Genomic DNA, 16,207 nt, shown 5'->3' with positions numbered 1-16,207 from the left:
ACTTTTGTACAAAAAAAAACACACACACACACACACACACACACACACACACACACACACACACACACACACACACACACACACACACACACACACCACGTTATTATCCATGTCATTATCAATGAAAAATGACAGTGCCCATGGATGCTTAGGAGAGAAAAAAAAAAAAAGAAAAAAGACAGCAATGTAATTCATCTATAATATTCAAGGCAGAAAAAGTTATCCCAAATGCTATAGGTGTTTGGAAAGCTAAGGGGGGGGGATGCCCCCCCAAGAAAATTTTGAGAATACAAGTGCCCCGTGGTGCATTCTGGTGCATTCTTTGGACTAAATTTGGACCTGAAACAGCTGTTAAATTTCTCTTGTGATCTCAAGCAGTATGGCACAATATGTGGCTTTTGAATGCATGTTGTGCCATCCTGTAGGAGCATGTACAGAATATAATAACAGCAGTTTACAAATATAGCTAAATCTTCATGAAAACTTTATTTAGTTTGTTTGTGATTGGGCTCAAAGACTAGGCAATTAAAAATCATAACTCTCAACTAAAATGTTATAAATAACTTCATAACTGCTTTCAGGCTAGGTAAAGAGATATCATACCATAATAGTGAAGCCACTCGATTACTATTATTCATTCAATAATGCACCACAATAAAATGCTACATTTGTTTAAATTATCCATCTCAGTCTGAGCCCAAACACCTCTAAGAATCTGAACCTGAATTTATTTACTGCTTATGCTGCCTCTTGGCCAGGTCACCATTGCAAATGAGAACTGGTTCTCAATTGACTTACCTGGTAAAATAAAGGTTAAAAAAATTATTTTATACAGAAATTTATTTATTGACATACCTTGATTAACATACCTTATAGTAAAAAAAAGCAACATTCTTGTGTAAATTCCTGTAAATCCACTCAAAGTCACTGCGTCTTTTTCCCATGAAAAACATCTACATTAATAAAAACTCATTCACACTCTTGTGTAAATTCATGCAGCCTAAATCCATTCAAAGCCACAATGTCTTTTTCCCAATGAAAGAAAGTCTAGATTAATGAAAAAAGTCACATAATCTTTTCTAAAATCCTGTTTGAACAGTACAATGTTTATTTTCCAGAGAGAAAAATTCTTATCGTTTCCTGAGGGCACAGTTCACTTTTCCCGTTTTTTATTTCAGGTGTTGATGAAGCCAGTGACAATTCCACGGATTCTTGTCCTTATAGACTTTTCAAACAGTCTTTCTCGCCATTTTCTCTCTGTCGGACGTCGATCCGTGACAGAGACATGCTGCACAAGTCTTCTTTTAAAAACTTAGCACTCTAAAGGTTTACGATGTTCACATGCTACCTTTAGCTAAAGCTTTGTGCAGGAGGCACAGCATCGCCGCAACAACCAACCAGTCTCACTTTATGACAACTGTCGCAACAGCCAGGCTTTTTTTCTCCGAGGACACTGATTTTCATCAGTGTCCGCGGACTCCCCGGTCTTATAAAACTTGCACGATGTCGTTAAAAAAAAGAACACTTTGCGATAGACATTTTAAAAACTCAGTGACAATTATGATTACAGAGTAAAACATGATGAAATCCGCAGGATCTACAGATTTTTCACAGCCCTGTATTTCTTTTAGACAGCAAGAATTTACAAAAATACGGAAAACCGTCCAAAGACGGTAAATAAGCATCCCTGAGTGCCTCACGTTATCACCTGTAGTCTGCTACTGTAAACAACAGAAATTCTGCTATAATGACTGCTGTGGTGGATTCTGTGACGCCGACATCTGAACACAGCATGAATCCAGACAGACAAACAAATACAGCTTGAGTTTGGAATAATGTGTAGGATGAGCTGGATTTGAAAAACAGGTAGAACGCGATCCAGCTAGAAAGCAATCCAGATTAAATCCGACTCAAGCCAGACTGACAATCCGAGGTTTGAACAGGATCTTAATTACCAAAACAGAACCTTCAATCGTATGCAAGTGGTTTAAAGGGTAACAGAACAACTTTTTGAGAATTTGTTTGTGCATTCCTTGGTAAAAAATTAAGTGTTATTCATACACTTGCCGAATGTTTGAGCGCAGTGTAGATAATATTATTTGAATCAAATCTGCCGCTAAATTGACCAGTAAATCGCCAATGGCTGAAGTCAGTGAAGGGCACTTTTGGTTGATGTCACTGGTTGGGATCTCCTCTGCTGGGGACAAGTGCAGTCGAGATCCAACATGGCGAGCAACGCATCGCTACACAAACAGAAGGCAAGCGATTCCGAAGATGTACTTTCACTTATTGATCCTGAAGCCATGTTGTTGGTGCCCAAAGAAGGTATATATAAGAACTAGAGTCCACACGCACTGAGCCGTGTCCCGACAAGGAGGTGTGGTCGCCATTTTAATTCCGGGCAGTTTACTGAGCTCGCTCATTGAAGATCTATTAGTTTTGTCAAAAAACAAGTGGAATATGCCGGAAAGCTGCGCATATTGGCAAAGCCGCAAACAGAGGAACAAGAGAGACAATATTTCCTTCCATAAGTAAATGGTTTTGGTTATTCTTGTCACTTTGGCTGGGGTTGGCTGTCACTGCGGTATTGTATCACTTCCTGTTCCGGAGCACAGCAGTGTTTTTCTGTATCTGTTAGCTGTTTAATCTGCGCAGTTAGATTGATCTAGTTATCTAGATTACGATTTGTTTCCCAGTGTAATCTTTACGTGCCTTAACTAAAGCACTCCTTCTGCTGAATCACCTCTAAATTATTTACACATTATTCACTTTGCGTGTTTTTAGGAATCCGCTAGCTTAGCGTAGCTACTAGCTCTTAGCCGATTTAGCATGGCGGCTTCTCCTGTCTCTCCCGCACTTTTCTGCTCTGGGTGTGAAATGTTTAGTTATTCCTCGGCCTCTTTTAGCAGTAACGGTACTTGTAATAAGTGTAGCTTATTCGTAGCTTTGGAGGCCAGGCTGGGCGAATTGGAGACTCGGCTCCGCACCGTGGAAAATTCTACAGCTAGCCAGGCCCCTGTAGTCGGTGCGGACCAAGGTAGCTTAGCCGCCGTTAGTTACCCCCTGGCAGATCCCGAGCAGCCGGGAAAGCAGGCCGACTGGGTGACTGTGAGGAGGAAGCGTAGCCCTAAACAGAAGCCCCGTGTACACCGCCAACCCGTTCACATCTCTAACCGTTTTTCCCCACTCGACGACACACCCACCGAGGATCAAACTCTGGTTATTGGCGACTCTGTTTTGAGAAATGTGAAGTTAGCGACACCACCAACCATAGTCAATTGTCTTCCGGGGGCCAGAGCAGGCGACATTGAAGGAAATTTGAAACTGCTGGCTAAGGCTAAGCGTAAATTTGGTAAGATTGTAATTCACGTCGGCAGTAATGACACCCGGTTACGCCAATCGGAGGTCACTAAAATTAACATTAAATCGGTGTGTAACTTTGCAAAAACAATGTCGGACTCTGTAGTTTTCTCTGGGCCCCTCCCCAATCAGACCGGGAGTGACATGTTTAGCCGCATGTTCTCCTTGAATTGCTGGCTGTCTGAGTGGTGTCCAAAAATGAGGTGGGCTTCATAGATAATTGGCAAAGCTTCTGGGGAAAACCTGGTCTTGTTAGGAGAGACGGCATCCATCCCACTTTGGATGGAGCAGCTCTCATTTCTAGAAATCTGGCCAATTTTCTTAAATCCTCCAAACCGTGACTATCCAGGGTTGGGACCAGGAAGCAGAGCTGTAGTCTTACACACCTCTCTGCAGCTTCTCTCCTCCTGCCATCCCCTCATTACCCCATCCCCGTAGAGACGGTGCCTGCTCCCAGACTACCAATAACCAGCAAAAATCTATTTAAGCATAAAAATTCAAAAAGAAAAAATAATATAGCACCTTCAACTGCACCACAGACTAAAACAGTTAAATGTGGTCTATTAAACATTAGGTCTCTCTCTTCTAAGTCCCTGTTGGTAAATGATCTAATAATTGATCAACATATTGATTTATTCTGCCTTACAGAAACCTGGTTACAGCAGGATGAATATGTTAGTTTAAATAAGTCAACACCCCAGAGTCACACTAACTGTCAGAATGCTCGTAGCACGGGCCGGGGCGGAGGATTAGCAGCAATCTTCCATTCCAGCTTATTAATTAATCAAAAACCCAGACAGAGCTTTAATTCATTTGAAAGCTTGACTCTTAGTCTTGTCCATCCAAATTGGAAGTCCCAAAACCAGGTTTATTTGTTATTATCTATCGTCCACCTGGTCGTTACTGTGAGTTTCTCTGTGAATTTTCAGACCTTTTGTCTGACTTAGTGCTTAGCTCAGATAAGATAATTATAGTGGGCGATTTTAACATCCACACAGATGCTGAGAATGACAGCCTCAATACTGCATTTAATCTATTATTAGACTCTATTGGCTTTGCTCAAAATCTAAATGAGTCCACCCACCACTTTAATCATATCTTAGATCTTGTTCTGACTTATGGTATGGAAATAGAAGACTTAACAGTATTCCCTGAAAACTCCCTTCTGTCTGATCATTTCTTAACATTTACATTTACTCTGATGGACTACCCAGCAGTGGGGAATAAGTTTCATTACACTAGAAGTCTTTCAGAAAGCGCTGTAACTAGGTTTAAGGATATGATTCCTTCTTTATGTTCTCTAATGCCATATACCAACACAGTGCAGAGTAGCTATCTAAACTCTGTAAGGGAGATAGAGTATCTCGTCAATAGTTTTACATCCTCATTGAAGACAACTTTGGATGCTGTAGCTCCTCTGAAAAAGAGAGCTTTAAATCAGAAGTGCCTGACTCCGTGGTATAACTCATAAACTCGTAGCTTAAAGCAGATAACCCGTAAGTTGGAGAGGAAATGGCGTCTCACTAATTTAGAAGATCTTCACTTAGCCTGGAAAAAGAGTCTGTTGCTCTATAAAAAAGCCCTCCGTAAAGCTAGGACATCTTTCTACTCATCACTAGTTGAGGAGAATAAGAACAACCCCAGGTTTCTTTTCAGCACTGTAGCCAGGCTGACAAAGAGTCAGAGCTCTATTGAGCTGAGTATTCCATTAACTTTAACTAGTAATGACTTCATGACTTTCTTTGCTAACAAAATTTTAACTATTAGAGAAAAAATTACTCATAACCATCCCAAGGACGTATCGTTATCTTTGGCTGCTTTCAGTGATGCCGGTATTTGGTTAGACTCTTTCTCTCCGATTGTTCTGTCTGAGTGATTTTCATTAGTTACTTCATCCAAACCATCAACATGTTTATTAGACCCCATTCCTACCAGGCTGCTCAAGGAAGCCCTACCATTATTTAATGCTTCGATCTTAAATATGATCAATCTATCTTTGTTAGTTGGCTATGTACCACAGGCTTTTAAGGTGGCAGTAATTAAACCATTACTTAAAAAGCCATCACTTGACCCAGCTATCTTAGCTAATTATAGGCCAATCTCCAACCTTCCTTTTCTCTCAAAAATTCTTGAAAGGGTAGTTGTAAAACAGCTAACTGATCATCTGCAGAGGAATGGTCTATTTGAAGAGTTTCAGTCAGGTTTTAGAATTCATCATAGCACAGAAACAGCATTAGTGAAGGTTACAAATTATCTTCTTATGGCCTCGGACAGTGGACTCATCTCTGTGCTTGTTCTGTTAGACCTCAGTGCTGCTTTTGATACTGTTGACCATAAAATTTTATTACAGAGATTAGAGCATGCCATAGGTATTAAAGGCACTGCGCTGCGGTGGTTTGAATCATATTTGTCTAAGATTACAATTTGTTCATGTAAATGGGGAATCTTCTTCACAGACTAAAGTTAATTATGGAGTTCCACAAGGTTCTGTGCTAGGACCAATTTTATTCACTTTATACATGCTTCCCTTAGGCAGTATTATTAGACGGTATTGCTTAAATTTTCATTGTTACGCAGATGATACCCAGCTTTATCTATCCATGAAGCCAGAGGACACACACCAATTAGCTAAACTGCAGGATTGTCTTACAGACATAAAGACATGGATGACCTCTAATTTCCTGCTTTTAAACTCAGATAAAACTGAAGTTATTGTACTTGGCCCCACAAATCTTAGAAACATGGTGTCTAACCAGATCCTTACTCTGGATGGCATTACCCTGACCTCTAGTAATACTGTGAGAAATCTTGGAGTCATTTTTGATCAGGATGTCATTCAAAGCGCATATTAAACAAATATGTAGGGCTGCTTTTTTGCATTTACGCAATATCTCTAAAATCAGAAAGGTCTTGTCTCAGAGTGATGCTGAAAAACTAATTCATGCATTTATTTCCTCTAGGCTGGACTATTGTAATTCATTATTATCAGGTTGTCCTAAAAGTTCCCTAAAAAGCCTTCAGTTAATTCAAAATGCTGCAGCTAGAGTACTGGCGGGGACTAGAAGGAGAGAGCATATCTCACCCATATTGGCCTCTCTTCATTGGCTTCCTGTTAATTCTAGAATAGAATTTAAAATTCTTCTTCTTACTTATAAGGTTTTGAATAATCAGGTCCCATCTTATCTTAGGGACCTCGTAGTACCATATCACCCCAATAGAGCGCTTCGCTCTCAGACTGCAGGCTTACTTGTAGTTCCTAGGGTTTGTAAGAGTAGAATGGGAGGCAGAGCCTTCAGCTTTCAGGCTCCTCTCCTGTGGAACCAGCTCCCAATTCAGATCAGGGAGACAGACACCCTCTCTACTTTTAAGATTAGGCTTAAAACTTTCCTTTTTGCTAAAGCTTATAGTTAGGGCTGGATCAGGTGACCCTGAGCCATCCCTTAGTTATGCTGCTATAGACGTAGACTGCTGGGGGGTTCCCAGGATGCATTGTTTCTTTCTCTTTTTGCTCTGTATGCACCACTCTGCATTTAATCATTAGTGATCGATCTCTGCTCCCCTCCACAGTATGTCTTTTTCCTGGTTCTCTCCCTCAGCCCCAACCAGTCCCAGCAGAAGACTGCCCCTCCCTGAGCCTGGTTCTGCTGGAGGTTTCTTCCTGTTAAAAGGGAGTTTTTCCTTCCCACTGTAGCCAAGTGCTTGCTCACAGGGGGTCATTTTGACCGTTGGGGTTTTACATAATTATTGTATGGCCTTGCCTTACAATATAAAGCGCCTTGGGGCAGCTGTTTGTTGTGATTTGGCGCTATATAAAAAAATTGATTGACTGATTGATTGATTGACTTTGTCCGTGACATTTGGTTGATAAACAGGTGTATGTTTCTTGCCCGTGCCTGTGTCGTCTGAGGACACGGACGACAGTTATACACACCACTCACACACAGAGATGTGCACACACACCACTGACTTCATGAATAAAACTCGTACAATAAAGGATAATTGTGTAAAAATATAATTTTTACATATATGTTTTGTAATGGTTTTAGGAGCCGCACTATTCTGAAAACAGCAGCAGCAGGAACTCAGCCCAGCAGTGCAGCTTAACAGCGCAGATCTGTGTAACTTTCAACACTAATATTTGGGAATGTGTGGGTGTCAGAGTAAGTTTAATACTTTCCTGACATGATTTAATGTTAATTAATTTTACTGGCTCGATATCCAGGTCAGAATGGCATTTTAACACATATTTTGTGAGTGTTTGAGTGTGTTCAGTCTCGAATCCCCATTGAAAATGCATTAACATAGGGAACTTCGTCAATATTTTGCCCGGTTAGGAGGTGTCACGTCACTGTCCATGAAGGGACGTTCGTGTTTAGTGGGCAGCATTGGGAGTGCGGACTCTAGTAGTCATATATAACCTCTTTGTTGGTGCCTCTGGCAGTGAATCTCAGAACAAGGCTCATCTTCCCCAAGCAGTGATGTCACCCATCTGACCTGCATAAATGGCGGCAGCCAGTCGATGTTAAAGCCTAAAACAAGACTAGAAACGACTAAAACAAGGTTTGTAGATGTTTTATGGTCTTTAGTGTTTCTTGAACTATCAAAACAATGCATTTTTTGTGTTCATTCATGCTATAAATAATCGGTGGGCAATTCTGTTCCCCTTTAAGTTCAGAAGATCAGATAAATTTGCTCCACCTCTAAGCAAAAACAGACCAGAATATGAGTAAAGACAGTTGATGCATGAAGAAAAACAATCAAGTAAGCAAACTGCTGTAACTCAGAAGAGTGCTGTCAGAGCATTTGCCAGCTGCATGCCTGAACAAAGTGATGAACATAGTATAAATGCAGGAATGAATTGGAGTTAGTGTCAAAAAAATAAAATAAAATCTATTGGCACTGGCATTCTTACTGGAATTTTAATTTGGAAATAAAAGTCATTTTTTAAGCCAACTTAAAATCATTGATGTTATCTATGCTGGTAAGATTTCTGGCTAAAAAGATACTGCTGAATGGTAATATTTACATATAATTTAAGTTATTAAGTTATTATTATGGCAGTGGTAGGTCCATGACCTATACGGGATCTAGGCGCTCCCGCCATCACGAGCCTCCCAGCTGACTGGGTTATAGCAGTGGGTAGATGGGACTCATTAGCCCTGTTAAGGCGGTCCACCTAGGGGAAGGAAAACCCTGATGTTAAACCCCCAGCTTGGGTTACTGCCCCCGTGCCTCCGAGGAAGGTTCTTTAGCCAGAGGCTAGGAGAAGGTCACTCTGATGTAAAACCTACAGCCTGGTGGTCGCCACAGCCATCTCAGCTTGTCTGTGTCACTGTGGAGTGCCACCTTGCCTAAAGAGTGGAATTGGTGTGTGCGAACTGATCCCCACTTTAAGCAACGAGCGCAGGCGGGAAGGAAAGCCCTGCAGCGATGGGAAGAGGCGAAAGCAGCAGGTGCATGATGGCACTGGGAGCTGCCAACGGGCATCACTACACGCGGTGCGAAAAGAAAAACAAAGAACCTGAAAATTGCGTGCTGGAATGTACGCACAATGATGGACTCAGACAATAGCGATTGTCCTCGAAGACGCTCAACCTTAGTCGCCAAAGAGCTAGCAAGGCTTGACATAGACATTACTGCACTCAGCGAGGTGCGCTTTGCAGACCAAGGGTCACTCACCGAGGAAGGCACAGGCTACACACTGTTCTGGTCAGGGAAGGCTAAAGAAGATCGTCGACTCTCAGGGATCGGGTTCATGATTAAGAGCGCCATAGCACATAGGTTACACAGTTTGCCAGTTGGACATTCTGACCGACTCATGTCACTCCGGCTCCCCATCAACAACAAGGATTTTGCCACTACTGTTAGTGTGTATGCCCCAACCATGCAGGCCGACATCGGAGTTAAGGAGGCTTTCTATAGCAATCTGCACAACCTTCTACAGTGCGTCGACACCCAGGACAAGCTCCTCATCATGGGAGATTTCAATGCCAGAGTGGGCCGCGACTCTGATGTATGGAAGGACGTGCTAGGGAAACATGGCATAGGCAAATGTAACGACAATGGCCACCTGCTGCTGGAGTTCTGCTCTGCACATGACTTGGCGATCACCAACAGCCTGTTCCAACAGAAAGAGAGATTCAAAGCAACCTGGAGACACCCACGCTCCAAACACTGGCACCTTCTGGACTACGTTCTGACGTGACAGCGTGACAGAAGAGACGTACTACATATCAGGGTGATGCCTAGCACGGATTGCTATACGGATCATCGCTTGGTCCGTTCCAAGATTGCTTTCACTTTCAAGCCCCCTCCTAAGAAGAAAGGCCCACAGTTTAAGAAGCTACAAGTCCACAAGCTGCAAGACATAGACACAAAAAAGGAGTTCCAGGCCAAACTAGAGGAGAGACTGGGTGGAGAAGAAGGCCTGCCTGACGACCCTGAACAACAGTGGATGAGATTAAAGACCATCCTTCAGGAGACGGCAGCAGAAGTAGTGGGCTTCTCAGCCAGGAAAAATAAAGACTGGTTTGATGAGTCTGATGCACAAATCCGGGAACTACTAGAAAAGAAATGTGCATGCCACAAGACTCTTTTAGCTAAACCTGATGACCACTCTGCCAAGACAGCTTACAAAAATGCCTGCTCCACACTGCAAAGCAAACTCCGCATACTGCAGAACGACTGGTGGCTAGCTTTTGCGGAGAAGACAACAACATTCCGATGCCGGAGACATGCGCTCCTTTTATGAAGCCCTTAAGACCATCCATGGGCCAGCACATCAAGTGCAAGCACCCCTGCGCTCCTCAGACAGCTCCACCCTTCTGACGGACAAGGAAACCATTATGCAGCATTGGTCAGAACACTTTGAAAACCTCTTCAGTGACAAGCGCACTGTGCAAGAGTCATCAATCGAGAAGATTCCCCAGGTGGAGGTGAAATGGGAAGTTGATGACCCCCCCCAACACTTGAAGAGATCCGAAAGGCCACCACGCAGCTGAATCCAGGGAAGTCTCCTGGCATAGATGGCATCCCAGCAGAGGTGTACCAAAATGGAGGTGAGGCAGTCCTCGACAAGCTTCAGATTCTCTTCTCCAGTTGCTGGGAAAAGGGAATGGTTCCACATCACCTTCGGGATGCGGTCACTGTCTCCCTGTACAAGAACAAGGGCGACAAGGCCGACTGTTCTAATTACCGGGGCATCACTCTCCTCTCAATAGCAGGTAAGATTTTGGCTCGAGTGCTGCTCAACAGGCTTACCCCTACCACAGCGCATGAAAATATCTCGAGAGTCAGTGCGGATTTCGGGCCAACAGGGGAACCACCGACATGATCTTCATCCTGAGACAGATCCAGGAGAAGTGCAGAGAACAGAACATGGCCCTTTATGCAGCCTTCATAGACCTAACCAAGGCTTTTGACACGATCAGTCGTGAGGGTTTGTGGAAGATTCTTGCACGCCTTGGCTGCCCTCCAAAGCTCCTCACCATCATCCGCCAGCTGCATGAAGGCCAGATGGGACAAGTGAAGTACAACGGGACTCTGTCCGGCAGCTTCCCCATCTCAAATGGTGTCAAACAAGGTTGCATCCTTGCTCCCACTCTGTTCTCCATCTTCTTCAGCATGATGCTTTGTGAGGCCAAAGAAGACTTGACAGACGGCATCTATATCCGCTTCAGAACCGACGGAAGTCTGTTTAACTTGCGGCGCCTTCTGTCCCACACTAAGATCACAGAACAGCTAATCATGGAGCTGCTCTTCGCAGATGACTGCGCCTTCGTCGCCCATACGGAGCAAGCCTTGCAGCACATTGTCAACTGTTTTGCTGAAGCAGCAAGAGCCTTCGGCCTCACCATCAGCCTGAGAAAGACAGAAGTGCTATATCAACCGGTCCCCCATACAGCATATACCCCACCCCAAATCAACATCGAGGGTACAAGCCTGAATGCAGTAGAGCACTTCATGTATCTCGGTAGTGTTATCTCAAATGCCGCATCTGTTGCCAAGGACCTAGACAGTCGCCTTGCCAAGGCCAGCAGTTCTTTTGGTCGACTCTCTAAGAAAGTCTGGCAGAATCATGCACTGCACCTTTCCACAAAAGTGCAGGTCTACAGAGCCATTGTGGTCCCTACCCTCCTGTATGGAGCTGAAACCTGCGTTCTGTATCGCCAGCAGATCAGATTACTGGAACGCTTTCATCAGCGTTGTCTCCGAAACATCTTCGGGATCAAGTGGCAGGACTATGTCTCAAATGAGGACATCCTTACCAGAGCCAAATTGCCCAGCATGGAGTCTATTATACTCGAACAACAGCTTCGTTGGGCAGGTCACTTAGCCAGGATGGATGATACACGCGTGCCGAAATTAATTCTCTTTGGCGAGCTCAAGGAAGGGAGACGAAACCAAGGGGCCCCCAAAAAGCACTATAAGGACCAGCTGAAGAAACAGCTCTCCCTTGCAGGCATTCAGCATCAGTCATGGCAGCATCTAGCTATAGATAGACTCAGCTGGCGTTCCAGCATCAAATCCGCCAGCCTGAAGTTTGAGGCAGAAAGAAGTGAGGCCTCACGCCAGAAGCGTCAAAGACAAAGAGCGGGCAGCAGCACAAGCCCAGGCTACTCAAGTGTTCATTTGCCCCAAGTGTAACAGGTCTTGTGCATTCCGCATCGGACTTTTCAGCCACCAGAGGGCTTGTAGAAAAAAAAAAAAAAAAAAAAGGAAACTGCCAACAACATATAATTTAAATAACTGGTGTAAAAAATGAAATACTGCGACAGTTTTCAATGTATAATGTCCATCCCTGCACACAACATGTCACTTCTGTCATCGAAGAACAGGAAACTGTGGCTAGAGTGGGTATGGGATCGCCACACTTGGACACTGACAGCTTTGAAAAATGTTGCCTAGTCCTTTTCTAGATTCTTGAGTTCTGTTGCAACATTTGGATGGTCAAATTAGAATGTGGAATAAAAAACTTGAAAGCTTGGATTAGCTAATTCTGCCTCGTAACAACAATTCCGGCAGGTGTTGAGGGTATATGGCTCTATGCATAACTGTGTGATGTCACATCAGTATGGAACAAAAATTCTGAGGAATACAACAGCACCGTGTTTAATCAATATAAAAAAAATAAATAAAATAAAATAAAAAAAACTGGGATTTTTCAATATGGACCATTATTATTATTATTTTTTTTTGTTTTAAAAATGTTTTTGGGCTAAATTTTTCACTTGAGACAAAAATTGTTTTAATTGGTACAGTGCTATAACACAACCACCAACACAGGCTCGATGTCTAGCAATTTCTTACTTTTAAACTCTGACAAGACTGAAATCATGTTTTTTTTGATCCAGTGAGACATCGGCATCAATTTGACCAGCCAACGCTTGGCCTAGGCTCATGTGTCATACATCACACTGACGAAGTGAGGAACCTTGGGGTAATTTTTGTCCTTTGGCCTCTACATTAGAGATATTACAAGGACTGCTTTCTTCCACCTGTGAAATATAGTCAGGGATGAGAATGGGCAAAGAAAACAAACTCTGAAAACCAGCGGGGGCCTGGGGGCCGCTGTAGGCCCCCAGCAGGGTCCAGTCAGATTCTGTAGAGACTTTCAAGTCTAGACTTAAGACACACTTATTTTCCCTTTCATATGGCTAGCATACTGGCAGAATATGGTACTGTGCTTCCTACCCTTTTAAATTCATTATATTAGTAAACAGAGTGGGTTGTGGCCTCAACTTTATCTAAAGTCTAGGTCTTTAAGTGAAGCTTAGGGCTAGTGGCTGGCGATCACGTAGTATTTATTCTGTTTTTCTTACTGCTTAATGCTGACAACTTATACCTTATTTGTAGCCTTTCTACCGCCTGATTCGGTTTTTTCTCTCTGTCTGAGGTGCAGCTCCATCCAGGAGTGAGTCTTCATCTGCAATGGTCATGAAATAGATGGTATCTGTAGACCAAACCCTCCAATTGTAATACCTTAACAGCGTAAGGCACACCTGTGCAATAACCATGCTGTCTCATCAGCATCTTGATATGCCACAGCTGTGAGGTGGGATGGATTATCTTGGCAAAGGAGGAGTGCTCACTAAAGCTGGGCTACACTGTGCGAGTTTTGACCCTTTTTGAGCCAATTTTTCACTTGTGTGAGAATTTTTTGGATCGCGTCAAGTTTCAGCTTAATCGTGCATCCTGCATCATGTAGTATACATGGAGTAACGAGCCATATTTAACCTCTCATGACCACCTCCTGATCGGCAATCGTATGGTCGGATGAAAATCAAACCTGTTTGATATTCTGGTTGGCCCTCATGAGGGTATCACGATGTTGAAGCAGCGCTACAAACGTCTACAAGCTGATTTACCCCAACCTCTCGCACTGTGCATGTGCAAACACCGATACTGAACTGGAGAGAGCATAAACAGTGATCATCTCTTTGGGAGAGCAGCTTCTGTTTGCTTTTTCCCCCTTATCCTTCAACTCATGTAAAGTCTTGTATCGTTTTTTTTTTTTTTTTGTTAAAACTTTTTGTAAAAATAAGAAATGTAAATAAAGTTTTAAAAAGAAAGAAAGAAAAAAGCTATTTAGATTTTGCTTCTGGAAACACGAGTCTGACATGTGTTTTTTTTAACATACAATGTGAGTACTCAGATCGCATCAGAGCATCGGGCCGTATCGTGTGACAACATAAATCGTGCGCTTTGAACTTTTACACCCTGCAGTTTTGTTGTACAGTTTGAGCTGGAGCCGAGTACAACAAATAAAAATATCGTACAGTATCTGCCCAGCTTAACATAAATTTAGACAGATTTGTGAACAATATTTGAGAGAAATAGGTCTTTTGTGTATATAGAAACAAAAGTATTGCATATATATATATATATATATATATATACACACACACACACACACTTTGCACTGGTATACCAATTAAACAATTGCAAATTATAAAGAAGACAATGCTCATATGGCCGAGAGCATTTTAGCACTGAGTTATATTAAAAGCTGTAAACAGAAACGGGCTTTATTTATTTTAAATGCTTTTATGATTGATAAAATTTTCTGTCATCTAATCGATTGGTGAGCTAATCGTTTCGATGTGAGTAGTTAACCCAACAACAATCAGCAAGCAGATAGTTTTGTTTAATAATTTGTTTACCCTTCGCAGGATGACAGCTTAAACTACCTTTCAAAACAACCCTGCTAGTAGTGATATTCACAGATTGACCTACGCCGAAATTCACACGAGCTGCTGCGCCTTGTAGCGTAACTTACGTTACTGACAGGACGTAAGTGACGTCATGAATACGGCCTACGGAGCTACAAACAAACAGCTAGCAGCTAACCAGCTAGCATGATACCGACAGACAGCTAACACTCACTTTGACAGCACGGAGCCTCCGACGCTACGAAAAACACCTCAACGCGACGATTAAACAGCTTATACATACAACACAGAACACGCAAATAATAACAAATGGTGGTGATCTTGGAGACATATAAGCGTCTATCGCGTGCGTCTGAACCGGTGAAAAAGGCCTGCGAACACTGCTCGTGACAGCGCACGAAATAGGCAAACGCTCCTCGCACAGTACCTCCCGGCACACTCCCCGGGTTTCAGTCTCTCTGTTAATATGCCAGTGTCATGGGCACAAAGCCACAAAATGCCATTTTTACCTTTCTCTCGGTGCCTGTCAGCGCTCGCAAACCTTCCTCGCCCCAAACCTCCGACGTCACTGACGTAAGACGCACGGAGGCTGGCAATGGGACGTACGTGTGCGTCAACCTCGTTCCGACTCCGCCCCTTCTACCCCGAACATAATGCAATGTCATGTAATACTTACAGAAACATCTAGATTTTCTTTATTTATTTTAAAACAATAGTACTAATAGCATTATTATTACTACTACTAATAATAATATAAAAAGCAGACTGATGTATGTTCTGACCTGGTGCTTAGCAACAGTACCCAAGGCAACACACACACACACACACACACACACACACACACACACACACACACACACACACACACACACACACACACACACACACACACACACACACACACACACACACATAAATATAATTAATAATATCTTATTTTGAGGACATTTCGGCTGCTATCTTGAATAGCTGACTTGAGGACCGTTTTTATAGGGTCGTCTAAATAACTGCGTGACGGGGGGGGGGGGGGGGTTGCCGTGGATACTGTTGCTAAGCATCAGGCCAGAACATACATTGTCCTAACTATAATATAATATGATATTATAAAGTGCCTTGCAAAAGTATTCGGCACCTTGGTATTTCACACATATTAATTTATTTATGCCATTTCAGACACAAAAAGTAAATCAGGCCTCTCAAAAAAAAAAAAAAAAAAAAAGAATCTAAAATTGTCTTCCTTAAACTCAAACTCAAAGCAAATCTCTACAACTTGATATAAACTAATACAAATAAAAGCCAACATGATGGGGTGCATAAGTCATGGGCCCCTTTGGTGTAATACCTGTAAATAGTCAGTTTTATTGCCAGTTTTCTTCAGACAAGTTAGGGGATGGATACATGAACATTTCCAAAGTCACTGAGTATGTCTTGGACTTTATTTACATCAGTTATGAAGAAATACAAACAGCATGGCACTCTATGGTAAATCTGTGTGGAGTAGACAGTTCTCAAAAACTAAGTGACTGTGCAAGAAGGAAAAGAAGGAAATAAGCCACCAAGACACCAAGGCAACACAGAAGAACTTATAGGCTTCCGTGGCTGTGATTGAAGAAATTGTGGATAGTGCATGTTTTGCATTTTTTATCCCCAGTTATACAGCTTCATGATGAATTGGT

At 42.7% G+C, this 16,207-nt stretch overlaps 1 protein-coding gene across 3 annotated transcripts in view; it reads right to left on the bottom strand.

Moving 5' to 3' along the window:
- The window catches only part of LOC117525855 (bromodomain-containing protein 4-like), an 85,701-nt gene extending 70,619 nt beyond the window's left edge, over positions 1-15,082 (bottom strand). For all 3 annotated transcript variants that reach the window (XM_034187782.1, XM_034187785.1, XM_034187784.1), the window contains exon 1: positions 15,041-15,082. The gene's annotated coding sequence lies outside the window, so the exon portion shown is untranslated. The remainder of the gene's footprint in view (positions 1-15,040) is intronic.
- Positions 15,083-16,207: the final 1,125 nt, after the last annotated feature.

This window comes from Thalassophryne amazonica, chromosome 15 (genome assembly GCF_902500255.1).
Source record: "Thalassophryne amazonica chromosome 15, fThaAma1.1, whole genome shotgun sequence".
Taxonomy (NCBI): Eukaryota; Metazoa; Chordata; class Actinopteri; order Batrachoidiformes; family Batrachoididae; genus Thalassophryne; species Thalassophryne amazonica.
The sequence above is the reverse complement of the archived record's forward strand: the minus strand, read 5'-3'. Positions and strand labels throughout refer to the sequence as shown.